Raw genomic sequence first — 12304 nt, 5'->3', positions numbered from 1 at the left:
TGGCTCGGTTCCCTCCTCGGGCCTTCACGCTCCCTTCTGATTTGCTGCATACATCTGATTATTTCAGGGTGACTCCTTGTATCATATTTGGGATGTAATCCATAACAAACCAGCAGACGTCTTGATGCGTCTTGGCGGCAGAAATGATTATTTCAGCCCAAAAGCGATTTTCCCGCGGCGCACGCGTTAGAGGGGAAGTGACTGGAGCGGCTCCAGCCTGCGGTGGGAACGCAACCCCGAGCGCGCAGGGCCTCCATTTCAAATTTCACCCGAAGACGACGCCCGGGCAGAGCAAATATCAGCGCCGTAACCCGACGCCGCCGCTGAGTGCCCTTTCAGGGCCTCAACCACCAGAACGACCTTCCGCCGCGGCGCGTGGAGACGCCACCCGAGAGGTCGCGCTCCTCCGAAACCGCAACGGCCAAATGGCCTCAACCTCGGTTCTTTTTCCTCTTGATCACAGCGTCTGCGCATCGTGAGCCCGTGTGTTGTTTCAGTCCGGTGCCCCTTTAAATATGGCCGGGCACCATGTGCAGGTAGTCCCGTACTCGATCACGGCGTACCAAACCAGGGCGCGGGTGCTTTTTAGATCTGTTTGCCTCTCTGTAATTGCTCTCTTTGCTGAAGCTTTATGAATTATCAATGAGCACAGTCTAAACATTTTAGTTAAAATAAGCCTGTTTGTGGCACTTTAGAGAATAGAAACACGGGGCCGGACTGACGTAATCGGCTGATATGAATTTTTCAAGCGGTGGTTGAATGAAGGAATTTCACCTAAAACCACTACTTGGGCCATGATACGCGATGGAAATTTTGTTCCTCTGACGGCAAAAACAGGCATGAAGGCATGAAGGCGAGCTGATGGAGCTGCGTCAAGGTCTAACATAGGTTAAATTGCCAAGCGCCGCTTTTTTTTGTCGGCTCTTTTTAAAAACGTATTAACATCAACGTTGCGTTGTCGGGTGCTCTCGCGTCCGTCCCGTCCCGTCAGTAGAAGGACGTGGGTTTGACGACGGTGACAGCCCGGCGTCCTTGTGCGAGGCTCCTTCCCTCCACGCGAACGAGGGGTGTCAGCTCGGTGACTGCGGAGCGACACGGAGGATAATAAATAAATGATGTATGAAAAATTATATTCATCGCTGACAGCAAGTCAGGTGTGTGGGAGTCAGCAGGAAGCTCCCAGTCTGCTTTAATTTCACTTTTGTGGGCCACAATTTCATGCTATTGCAGTTTTGAATGCGTCGGGGTATGTTTGATTTGATTAAATTCAATCGGCCGCAGTGCTTTTTTTTTTTGTCTTTCTGCCATCTCTGTAACACCTCAAAGAAAATGATGATTACTACCCAACATCCTTGGTACTTACTGGAATTGTTCTGAGGGATAAAAGGGGGGGGGGGGTAACAGGTCGTGGAAACCCCAGCGTGAGTCTTTTCTCTTTGCTGTCGCTTGTCTCTGCTGCGATAAGCCGCCTGCTGAATCACAGGCTTATTGATTTTACATGTATCAGAATATTAAATGCCATTTTCTCCTGCCTCTGTTTGATAACAGCGGAGAAATTGCATTTGCTATCAGCAGAGACGAAGACTTTGTTTGTGAAGTTGGGCTTTTGATTGTGTCTTTTTTGAAGGTGTGGATGTTTACTGGGTGACTGACAGCGGACTGAGTGGGACGTAATGCATAACAAAGCTCAGATTACAACAGAGGTGTTTGGATCTGAGAAAGCTCTGTTTTTATATTCTAGGTAAGCAGTTAAAGCTCCTCCTATGTGTAATATGAACTTGTTAGAACACACGGAAGTTCTAGCTGTTGACATAAACATCAGTAAATGTGTGTCTATACATTTTGTAAGCTCCATCATCTATAATTGAGTTATTTTTACTGCACATACTTCCCCTCAGTCTCATGTTCTAGATCCCACAGATGCCAAATTAAATTCTAAACCTTTTCTTCTGTTACTGCAACTTAACGTAATCCTGTTACATCCTGTTTCTTCGACAGATTGGAAGTCGCGCGTTCACGTGGACCCCAGAGAAAAGAGTCTTTAATGTTCATTTGAATCAAACGCAATCACCCCAACGTAGCACTTTTGTCGCTGCAAAGTGGAGAGACAACTGCTTTGCATTTCAAATTCGCAGCGAGGCTGATTTCTCTAAAAAAAAAGAAAACATAACAAGGCGCAGGGGCTGTTTGAGAAAAATCACAGTGGAGAACAGGCGTGCATTACACCCCGAGGTAGTCCCCATTCATCATCATTATGAACCAACAGGAGCCGCGTGCGTGGACGGACGGTTCCTCGCGCAGCCTCAGCCTTCCTTTGTCCCTGACAGGTTAAAGCTCTTAGCGGTGCTTGTGGCAAATTTAGTTTAGTCTGTGACACATTAGACCACAATACAGCTCGTGGGGAAAGTTTCTACCCAGTAATTGGCTTCAAATCCTGCAGTAGCTGTGTGTTCTGGAGATGCAGTAGCATTTCTACAGAGCGGATGGAATGCACATAAACAGAGCTGGCGCGTGTCAAAACACTGACGTCGCGTCGCCGGTGCGAAACGGCTGTCGTGCGGCCGGAAAAGGTTGGTACGAAGACGAGCGAGGAGCGAATCGGTGCTTAAACCCGGACGCAGCTGTGAAGACGCAACAGACAGGGCGACGTGAGAAGGTGCGACAGTCGTGTTGAGGAGAAAACCAAGCATGTTTCTCTTCTTCTTCCTGTCTGCGTCTCATGTGTGACTAAAAATGCCGTCTCCGGTCTGCGCGGCTGGAAAGCCAAAAATTCCCACCTCGGATTAGTCGCAGCCAATAGCGTGCGGGGGGGACGTGAATGGAGCCCGCTCTCTCTCTGCGCTTTGATGAGAAGAAAAGGTGAGGAGCGAGGAGCTCGTCGACATCTATTTTTAGGCTTCTAATGAAACTTCTCGGAGCTGCGCCGACAGCAGGAGCGACGTTGACAGGCGATTATGACGGTCTTTAATTAGCGCCCGGCCTCGGCTGTAGCTCTGAGCCAATTATCCTCCGTAACGGCCCGTTCGGTGCCTCCCACCCAGGTTACACGTCAGCGAACAAGGGGAACGCGAACTATATTTACGACATTGCACCTATTTGCGGAGGACGTTTGATGCGGGGGCGTCGTCCTGAGCAGAGAGCAGCTGTTATACCTGTAACCGCTGGTCTCTTCCCATCCATCGCCATTGTCTTGCTTCAGCGCTTAACAGCCACACTGGGAGCATTCCACCGCCGTGTACAGTAGATAGAAAAGCCAATTCAAACAGCCAGTGGAGCGCAAGAGCGACCAGAATGCACTGCAGCGGTGAAACGACAGACAGCAGATTTGAGCCATGTTGGAATGATGTTCAGGCATTACTTTAATGAGCACAAAACCATGTGCCAAGTTATGGAAATGTTGCGTGAGTGACGGTGGTTGTCGTTCCATCGCTGTGCAGCTACAGGTGGAACAGGGCGCTAGCACAGATGACACGCACAGTAGCAGCGCGTGTTGGTTTTATGAGATCGATGACGGAGGCGAAGTGTCGTAAACACAATCAGCGTTCTGGTACAACAAATCCACGGGTGCGATGAGGGAACGCCGGCAGGAAGCGAAGCGCGGCGCAGAGAGAGGACACCCCCCCAGCTCATCGGAACCAATCCGCACCTGCGCAGGTTGTGGTTGTGTTCCCGCCGCCGCCGCGTTACAACTCAGACAAGGCACGGACGCGATACGAGCCGTACGTCAGCGACGCCTCGCGTCCTTTTATCTCACGTCGACCCCCTGTGGCTTTGATTAGGTGCTCTATACAAAGGCCAACCAGGGCACGGAGCCGAGGGAGATGAAGGATTCATGCTAGAAATGTCGCAAACTGCGCCTGATTGTTGGCGTCTTTCTTCCACGCCTACACTGGTCTTTGCTGTTTTCTATCTGGGAACAACGAGGCTCAAGTTATTTTAACCAAAGCCCTCGTGAGGCCTCTAATCCAGGCTAAGTGACAGGCTAATTTGTGGTATTAGATTGCTTTCATCGGCCGTTTGGGTCTGCTCTAAATGTTAGCGTTATGAAAAGGCTGCCATGCCTCAGCGAGCACATTCCCTCGCATGGCATGGGGGGGGGTGGCGAGGAAGGGCAGAGGGAAGAGGCTGATGTCTGGTTCTCGGGAGCCACATTTCCACGGTCGTGTTCAATCTTGTCTCCGCAAATGGAGAACACGCAGGAAGGATTGAGAACACGCAGCCCTTTGAATTTTAGTCCAATTTTAATGAGAGATGAGACCTGAGCGGAAACCAACATCCGTGGAAGGGGGGGGGGGTGCAGGTAGGCTTTGTGCGGGCGTAGAATCCATCAAAAAGGGACAAGAGGCAGCGCTAGTGCTGTTGTCGTGGCTCAGCCGCGAGACACAACACATCCAGTACAACGGGAGGAAATCAAAGCGTGTTCGTAGGCGCGAGCGAGGGGTCGAGAGCCGGGCTCAAACAGGAGGCGAAGCCAAGTCACTGCTGACGACCATTCACAGTGTCAGGGGCCGGAACAAGCAATTAAAGGCAATAGAAAAATGGGGGGGGGGATTAGTTAGAATTAATCCCCAACTTTTCCCATGTTCTTGCAGAAAATGCTGAACTGGAAGAATATGGAAATCCAGCAAACCATAGCAGAACTAATGACTTTTTCTTCCCCCTTCAACCCCTCAAGATGGCGGAGCCCGATTGCGTGAGGATTAGGAACGCGGTGGCCCCGGTCCTGGGTTTGGACGAGGAGAATGTAAATACTGTATGTGACAATGGATGCTGAAATGTGGAATCCCTCTTTTCAAAAGTTCGCGGTCCAGTTTATCTGTTCGATTCAGGGCAAAGCGTGCGATTTAGCAGAGAAACTGAATTCATATCATGAAGGCAGAAACTTGACATGAAGCAGAAGGTTCTAACTGTGATTAGCCTCGTATCTTGTATCTTACATAAATGTGCTGATACCACAGAACAGGAAAAGGCTGGGTGTTTTTGGTTGCTGCTTGCTTTTCCATAACTTTCCAAATCTGTTGCTCGTCCACAAATGCTCGGCTGGAAATCAATTGGGAAAGAAGGAAATTCCTCTCAAAGCGCTTCTTTAAAATATACAGTGCCAGAGCGAAGCCGCTCTCATTATCAGACAGGACATACGGCAGCAGGCAGGGTGGGACCGCGCGTGTGCCGCCTGAAAGCGCCGCCACCGACTTCGACAGGTGCCGGCGGATAATTGGGCACAACCGCGGCGCTGTCTCCTGGAGCTCATTACTATCACTCAGAGCCCCCCCCCCCCCCCCCCCCCCCTTTAGGAAAGAACCCGCAGCCACATGAGTCGACGCGTTTGGGGGAACACGCGGCATTAAAAGGGCCTGGTCTCGGTGAAGCGCCGACTCGGCGTTTGGACGGGGCCGGCGCGTCACGGGGTCCGACAGGTCTAAAGTTTGTTTCCTTTCAGCTCGTTTAATGCGGGTTCCGTGGAATTAACGCGGAGCCTCATTCGCCGTATGATGTGATTGAGGCGCGGCTGTTGTGCACATGTGCATTCAGATCGCTCTGAGTTTTAATTCACGTGTCGCGGAAGCTTCTTGCCGCGTCAGCACCTCGCGCAGTGACGTCGCGCTGCAGCAGACTTTGAGCCCTAATCGGCTTTGGAGGCATTTTTCGAGCCTGTCTCTTCATGCACGGCCAAAGTTGGCACCGGCGTGGCCTAATTGAAATAAATGAGGAGCCGGCGGTTTGCGATGCCATGCATGAACATTAGCTTAAAGGCGCCTACGCTAAAAAAATAAAAAAATAGAGGGCGTTGAGTTAAGTTGAACTTATTTATTCAAGCATCCCGTTCCCAAGGTCAAGAAAAGACCTGTGAAAGTGGTGCAGCTTCAGCGATGATGCTGGTCCCGTTTGCTGTGGTTTCACGTTTTACTGGGTTTAAAAAGCAAAAAAAAGACATTTAGCATTCCAGAATCGCATCGTGGCATCGAGCCATGGCGTTTGATGTCCGTCCACTGTCCTCCACGTTTACAAGTCAACTGTCGCTTCGGTTTTGACTGTTTGCTGCGTGTCACGGCCGTGGCTTAATATTTAATAGAAGGACATTCATATTCTGACAGCCAGCAGCTTCAACATCGTGACACGCGCCAGCAGGTGCCAGGTATGTTACACTGACTCAAACCTGGATCAAGCGGAAGACATTGTTTTTGTTTTTGCTGAGCAGCTGCTCCTCAGTGCGGCTCTGACCCCACGTCTTTGCGTAAAGAAGGCGTCTCACAGGCCGGCGTGGAGCAGCGCCCGGTGGAACGCGCCCTTAAGTGGGAAACGACGCCGGACGGTGACGCAATCAAGCCTCTGGAGGAGGCGCTGCTCCGAAGTTACAGGTTTCAGTGTAATGAGCACGTAGAAATTTGAAATAACGAGAAAATCTCCGCTGTTTAAAACCAAGCTGTAGGAAGAGTCATATGTTGATTCCTGGCAGCATCGGGGACGGACGCCAAACAAATTTCAGTGGGTCTGACTTGGTGAATGAGGACTATCTGGTCTGATGTGCTGTGAGGAAAAGGCCTGATACAAGGTTGTTATTTGTGTGATTTATTAGTAGGTTCGTTTAGACTCATTAAAGTGGGTTTGCGCTTCGGGGTGCACCTACAGTATCACATCTATCTGTCAAACAGCCGCGATTTCACCACTGGGAAACAGCAGCTTCATCAGCTGAGTGATGATGTCATAATCGTGTTGAACTGTAGTTGTGTACTTATTGTATGTCTTGTAAAGGCTGATCCACCCTCACTCTTGGTTAACAATGGGCTCCATCAGGTGCCTTTCTACCAGCCACCCTAACTTATCATGAATTTAATTAATACAAGTATTAATATGAAATATTGATTGTTGGAGTCATGATGAATGAACAGTGATTCCATTATTGTTGAAATGTAAACTACAGCCTTTTTCTTTGTTTCCCATAGTTTATTGCTGCTGTTTTAGTCACTTCAAGAATTCACCTTCCAAACAATAGACGAAAATAAAAAACACAACGGAATAGTGTAAACATCTGGCTCGCACTGTAAAACAAATGAACAGTTGTGGCATCGGGACTGGAGCTCAGTGCCGCCTGCTGTCTGGAGGCTTTTCTCTTGATAGTAGCCTGACATTCATGCAGGAGGAACGGGAGGTGCAGAGGCAGCACGCGACGTCTGTCCATCAACGCCTCCGCGTCCCCTTATTGGCATCAGAAGCTCGGCTCCTGGACAGCTGATGTGCGACTGCAGGACGGGACCAACTGCAGGTTGGGGTTTAGGCCATTTGAATATGATGGGTCTGCTAATGACTTGCGCTCACCACCTCGTGGCCACGCCTCTCGTTCCCTCGCTCGCCCCCCGCTCCCTCTCCGGCCGCGCCCCCTTCCGCTCGCATCTCCAGCTGTCGCCTGGTACCATGTAAATGAGCCTCCCGGCACCGCGCCTATGATGGTGTCAGCCCTCTGCTTAGTCTCTGGTCTCATTAGAGGCCCAGTGTTGCTGACATTTACCCAGCCGCCGTGTTGACTAGCTCCTCATGCGGAGCACACGGGTCAAAACAATACACAGCGAAACCTCGACAATCCATATCTAGTCGGAAAGGAAGGTCGGTGGAGCCTGTAAATGAAACCCGAAATGCCAAAGAGGCTGAAAATGTAAAAAAAAGGGAAAAGCCCACACGTTCCGAAGAGTGAAATGAAAAAGTGGGTCCTGTTATCCGTACGTTAGCAGCCTGTGGGTGTGTGTGTGTGTGTGTGTGTGTGTGTGTGTGTGTGTGTGTGTGTGTGTGTGTGTGTGTGTGTGTGTGTTTGCGTGCGTGTGTGTGTGTGTGTGTGTGTGTGTGTGTGTGTGTGTGTGTGTGTGTGTGTGTGTGTGTGTGTGATCCTGGCAGCAGGTTAATTAGGATTCAGTATTACCAGTCAATACACAGGCGCGCAATTGTGCAGGATCGCTTAGTGATCAGAAGGGAATGATTTTAAACATCGGACCAGAGGAAAAAGTCAGGCCGGCCGTCGTCCGACGGCGATAATTCCAATTTGCTTTGATTCTGACCAACAACAGGCGTCTCCTGAGCCCCCACAATAAGCTGCAGAAGCGGCTCTGAGTTTGAAATTAATAGGATGGCCATGGCTATTTCCTGACTCGTGGTCCTCCTGGGAGCCCGCAGCTCTGTTTTTCTGCGGTCCTCTCATCCTGTTACTAATGCCTGACTCTGTGTAACCCTTATCTCCATGCTCGCTACATGGCCTGATAGGGCTCTGTGTGTAAGCAATTAAAAGGGCTTATTTGCCAGATAAGTGGGGGAGAGCGGTCAGATTGAAAGCCGCAGGCTGCCACTATCAGGTCTTTAGGTTACAGCCCTGGGTTAAATGGCCCGGTGGGGGGGGGCGAGGCGTACAGCTCAGCGCCGGGAGGGTGTGTGGGGGGGGGGACCCACACACACTCACAGGGGCCTGCCGGTAATGGACATGAACACATCATTGGAAATAAAGATGCTTAGAGGTGAAGAGAGGGCAATATTCATACTCTATAGATTTGGCTAAGACATAATAGTCGCCATGGAGACGTTGAAGCCAGCGTCAGGTCTGTGGCTTCATCATCAGCCAAATGCTCAACACCAACAAAGCAGGTTTGATCCACAGCTGAGGAGTCGCCTGAGTCACTGGTCTAAACGCGCACAGCTTGTAGTTGTTTCTGCTAATTCATTTTGTCTGAAGGAGCAAACTCTCCATTGAAAACAAGCTACAGGAGCAAAGGGTGTGCGTTTAGTACATTGTTGTCTTAGGTATTTGGCAAGACATTAGGGAAAACCAAGCCCTGTCTTATCTATTATTCTGCCCTAAATGCATCTCATCCTCCTATTAGTTCCCACTCCATTCGATTCGATTGTAATGGAAGCGAACGCGGCAGCGACAGCCTTCAGCTGAACAGTACAAACGAGCAGCGGGGTGGAATCGAGGCGTCTGGAGACGGCGCGGGAAGTGCGGGTGCGACCGATTGAACGGCAGACGTCAGCGAGTTCTCACACGCGTCTCATGATCTGGAATGGATGCGCGGGCCGCGTCGGCCCGCTTCCGCCGGCTGTCTGCCGGAGCGAGCGCGTCGGGGCCCTCGGATGGGCTTCGCCCGGCGATTTGCTCGGCAAAGCGTGGCGCCAAAACACCGCCGAGTGGGAGCGGAGCAGGGAAGGGCGGGGACGGAGGCCTCTCTCTGAAGTCGGCACGCTAGAATAACAAAGACTCCGACCTTGTCCGTGACCTGAACAGACTGTAATGAGTTTTGAACTTCTGCCTCGCCTCCGTATTGTTGTGGGTTTCTCAGAGTGCTGAGAGCTGGTAAACAGGATATTGGGTCCCAGATGGGCTCGGCGCGCGACGGCGCGCCTCACCGTGGGCCCACGGCGCCGCCAGGCGTGGAAATGAAACGCGCCGGAGCGAGAGAGCGGACGGGGAGAAGGGAGAGGAAGGCGTGGGAGCGACGCGGGAGGCGCGTGTTCGTTTGGGGGCTTTGGAAGCGACGCGTTCGAGTCCATCGGGCCACACACACAGAAACACTGAGACCCCGTTGAAGAGATAAATATAAACCGGCCACATGGGGGGGGGCTGGAAACAGAACACTACATGTGTTTTCTCACCGTCTTCAGGTCCTCGTGCCACTTTGAAGCCCCTCCGCATGAAACAGGATCAGAGCAAACAGGAGGAGGCTGTCGGGTGAGGAGGAACACGCCAGGCCGGACCCAGAGCCCGGTTTATAAGGAAGTGAAAGGCACCAGGAAAGTCCAAGGTTGATTCAGAGAGGAGAGAAAGGGCACGTCAAAGTGAAGCGCAGTCGAAAAAATGTCGCCCAAACGAAAGGACGAAAACAGAGGCGAGAAACGCGCAGAGAGCGTTTGCTATTATTTTATCATTTCAGCGGCGCTCCTGTTTATTCGCTGGCTGGTGAATTTGTTTTACTTCAACTCAAAGACAGGGAGAGGAGAGCGAGCTGCACATCAAATAGAATGGGGGGGGGGTCTTTTCTTTTCCTGCCTACATCAAACAGCAGCGCAGTCGGCGCCAATCGTCCGCCGATATTTTACACAAACTCCGGCGGTTTCGAGGGGAGAGAGAGATCGGACGCGGGCGATCGAGGCGACGCGGCCGAGGGCCCGACCCCATGTCATGTCCACAGTTTACCGGCGCCACCAGGTCTAGTCCTCGACCGCACTTTGATTCTAATGCTGCTTCACCCTGAAAAACCATGTGATGGAGATTATAAGGTAAATAACTAAACAAGCATGAAGGCCCGTTTTGGGAAATACGCTCTCATGCAGAGGGTCGATACTCGGTCCGATTCACTCCTTCTACTAGTTCTTTTGTGTCTTCGCTGACATTAGCTGCATAACAAAGTATGAGCTCACTCTTCTGTCACTGCAACACTCATGATCCCAATACGTCATCAGCAAACCCGAAGCGTGCAGCCATTTTTCTTTCTTTCCTCAGTCGGCAGTGGTTAGTAATGTACGGTCCTGGGAGATGGACATCATGAAGTAAAGACTTTAGTCATTTTCCTATTTTCTTGCCAGTATCTGCCGCAAAAGGCCTTGACGTCGAAAATTCCTGGGCACCTGAACACAACGCGTCACCCGGCTGCGCTAAACCGGCCCCGTCGGCGAGGAGCGGCAGACCGTGAAGTGGGGACGAGGTCACGTGACCCACCGGGGGTGAGGAGAGAAGGTGACACCGGCTAATCCGCCGCCGCCGGACAGACGGGTCGGCGCCGGGTCCGAGCCAGGCGCAGCTAATTGGGACAGAAAGAAAGTTGCCGGAGAAGTCACCGGATGACGTCATGGTGTGACTTGCTCCGTGCGGGAGAGGAAGAAGTGCCAAGAATACGAAGTGTGACGTTCACGTTCTTCACACTAATGTTCACACGATGCGACTTTAGCTCTGCACCTGCTAATAGTAATCTAAATAGAAGATGTTAAGCTAAAGTACACTTTATTACGCTCACTAACCCCATTAAACAAAACTAAATAAAAACACAATCCACGTGTGGATCCCAACTGATCTGATCCAGGAGCCCACGTGTGTATTTAAAAAAAGAGAAAAGGAAAATAAAAGACGTATTGTGGAACTTTTTTGGAATGAAGAACAATAAAATCATGGCGACTGTTTTGGAGATGGTGCAGCATTCTGTCTGATGTGGACTGTTAGTGGAAGAGCATCCTAATCATTTAACAACTTATTTAGATTTAGATTTTGAGTTACTGACAAATCAATATGTCACCGCGCTTTAAGTGTTAAGTGAGGCCTCCGCTCTTTTTTGGCGCTGTTCATTTGCGCTGATTGGTTCTGATGCGCTACAGACAATGACTTGCGGCGGCTGAGCGCCTCGCTGCGCCTGTTTGTGCGCAACTCTTGCGATGAGCGCAGGGGTCGCGCGGAATGGATGGCTCTTACCTGTAATTGTCCCACTCCCGTCCCGCACCTTAACGCCCTTTAAACCATCGGCGGGGCTGCTCTGCTACAATCCACTGCCGAGTCTGTGTCGCGGTGACATTTGCGTCCTGGACCGGCGGAAAAACGGGAGGGAGTGGTGTGCGTTTTTTGGTATCCAGACGAAACCTCACAGGCGCCTGTTCGTCTTCTAGCGCGGCAGCCTCGGCAGCTCGTCCACCGCACGCACGAAAATCTCCTGCATCCGAGCGTGTCGCCCGCTCATTCCGCTACTCCGTTCAGACGCGAGCCAGGTCACGCGCATCAATTGGTCCTCCCGGCGCCTCGCAGCGGGCGGCCGTCACCCAGAGGTGCGCGCGGGACTGCACGCGTTCAGCTCGGACGCCGGGCTCGTCCCCTGCTCAGCCTCTCCGGGTTCCAGTGTTTGCTCCGCCGCGTCTCTCCCCAGTCTGACGGCTCCGCTCTGCGCGCAATAACTTTTATGGCGACTCCGGAGCGCACGGCGCACTCCCGCAGCCTCCGCTGGCGGCGCCTTCCCAGTAATCTGATTACTGGCAGGAGTTGCCGGCGAAGTTGCGTTATTCGTACGTCACAGTGCGTGATATGAAGCGAGACCGATGATGGATAATAATACTGTGTCATAATCTGATTAACATTGCCTAGAAATAGAGGTGATATGTAAATTCATAGTCATATTCTCAAACCGAGCAACAAGGTTTATTTTCAAATTTGTGAAATTATTAGAGAAAATGTTATTATTGTGCAAACAACACTAACCTGCAACGTGTAATTAAAAAATTTAATAATAATATTTTTGAGATACATTAATGAAGTCTAGTTTAAGAATCAAAAATAAATTCCATTAAATTA

General features: G+C 51.0%; 1 protein-coding gene across 2 annotated transcripts in view; it reads right to left on the bottom strand.

The window, feature by feature from the left end:
• The window catches only part of LOC114861639 (chemokine-like protein TAFA-2), a 30488-nt gene extending 18513 nt beyond the window's left edge, over positions 1–11975 (bottom strand). For both annotated transcript variants that reach the window (XR_003786839.3, XM_029161088.3), the window contains exon 1: positions 11438–11975. The gene's annotated coding sequence lies outside the window, so the exon portion shown is untranslated. The remainder of the gene's footprint in view (positions 1–11437) is intronic.
• Positions 11976–12304: the final 329 nt, after the last annotated feature.

Source organism: Betta splendens, chromosome 9 (assembly GCF_900634795.4).
Source record: "Betta splendens chromosome 9, fBetSpl5.4, whole genome shotgun sequence".
NCBI lineage: Eukaryota > Metazoa > Chordata > Actinopteri > Anabantiformes > Osphronemidae > Betta > Betta splendens.
The sequence above is the reverse complement of the archived record's forward strand: the minus strand, read 5'-3'. Positions and strand labels throughout refer to the sequence as shown.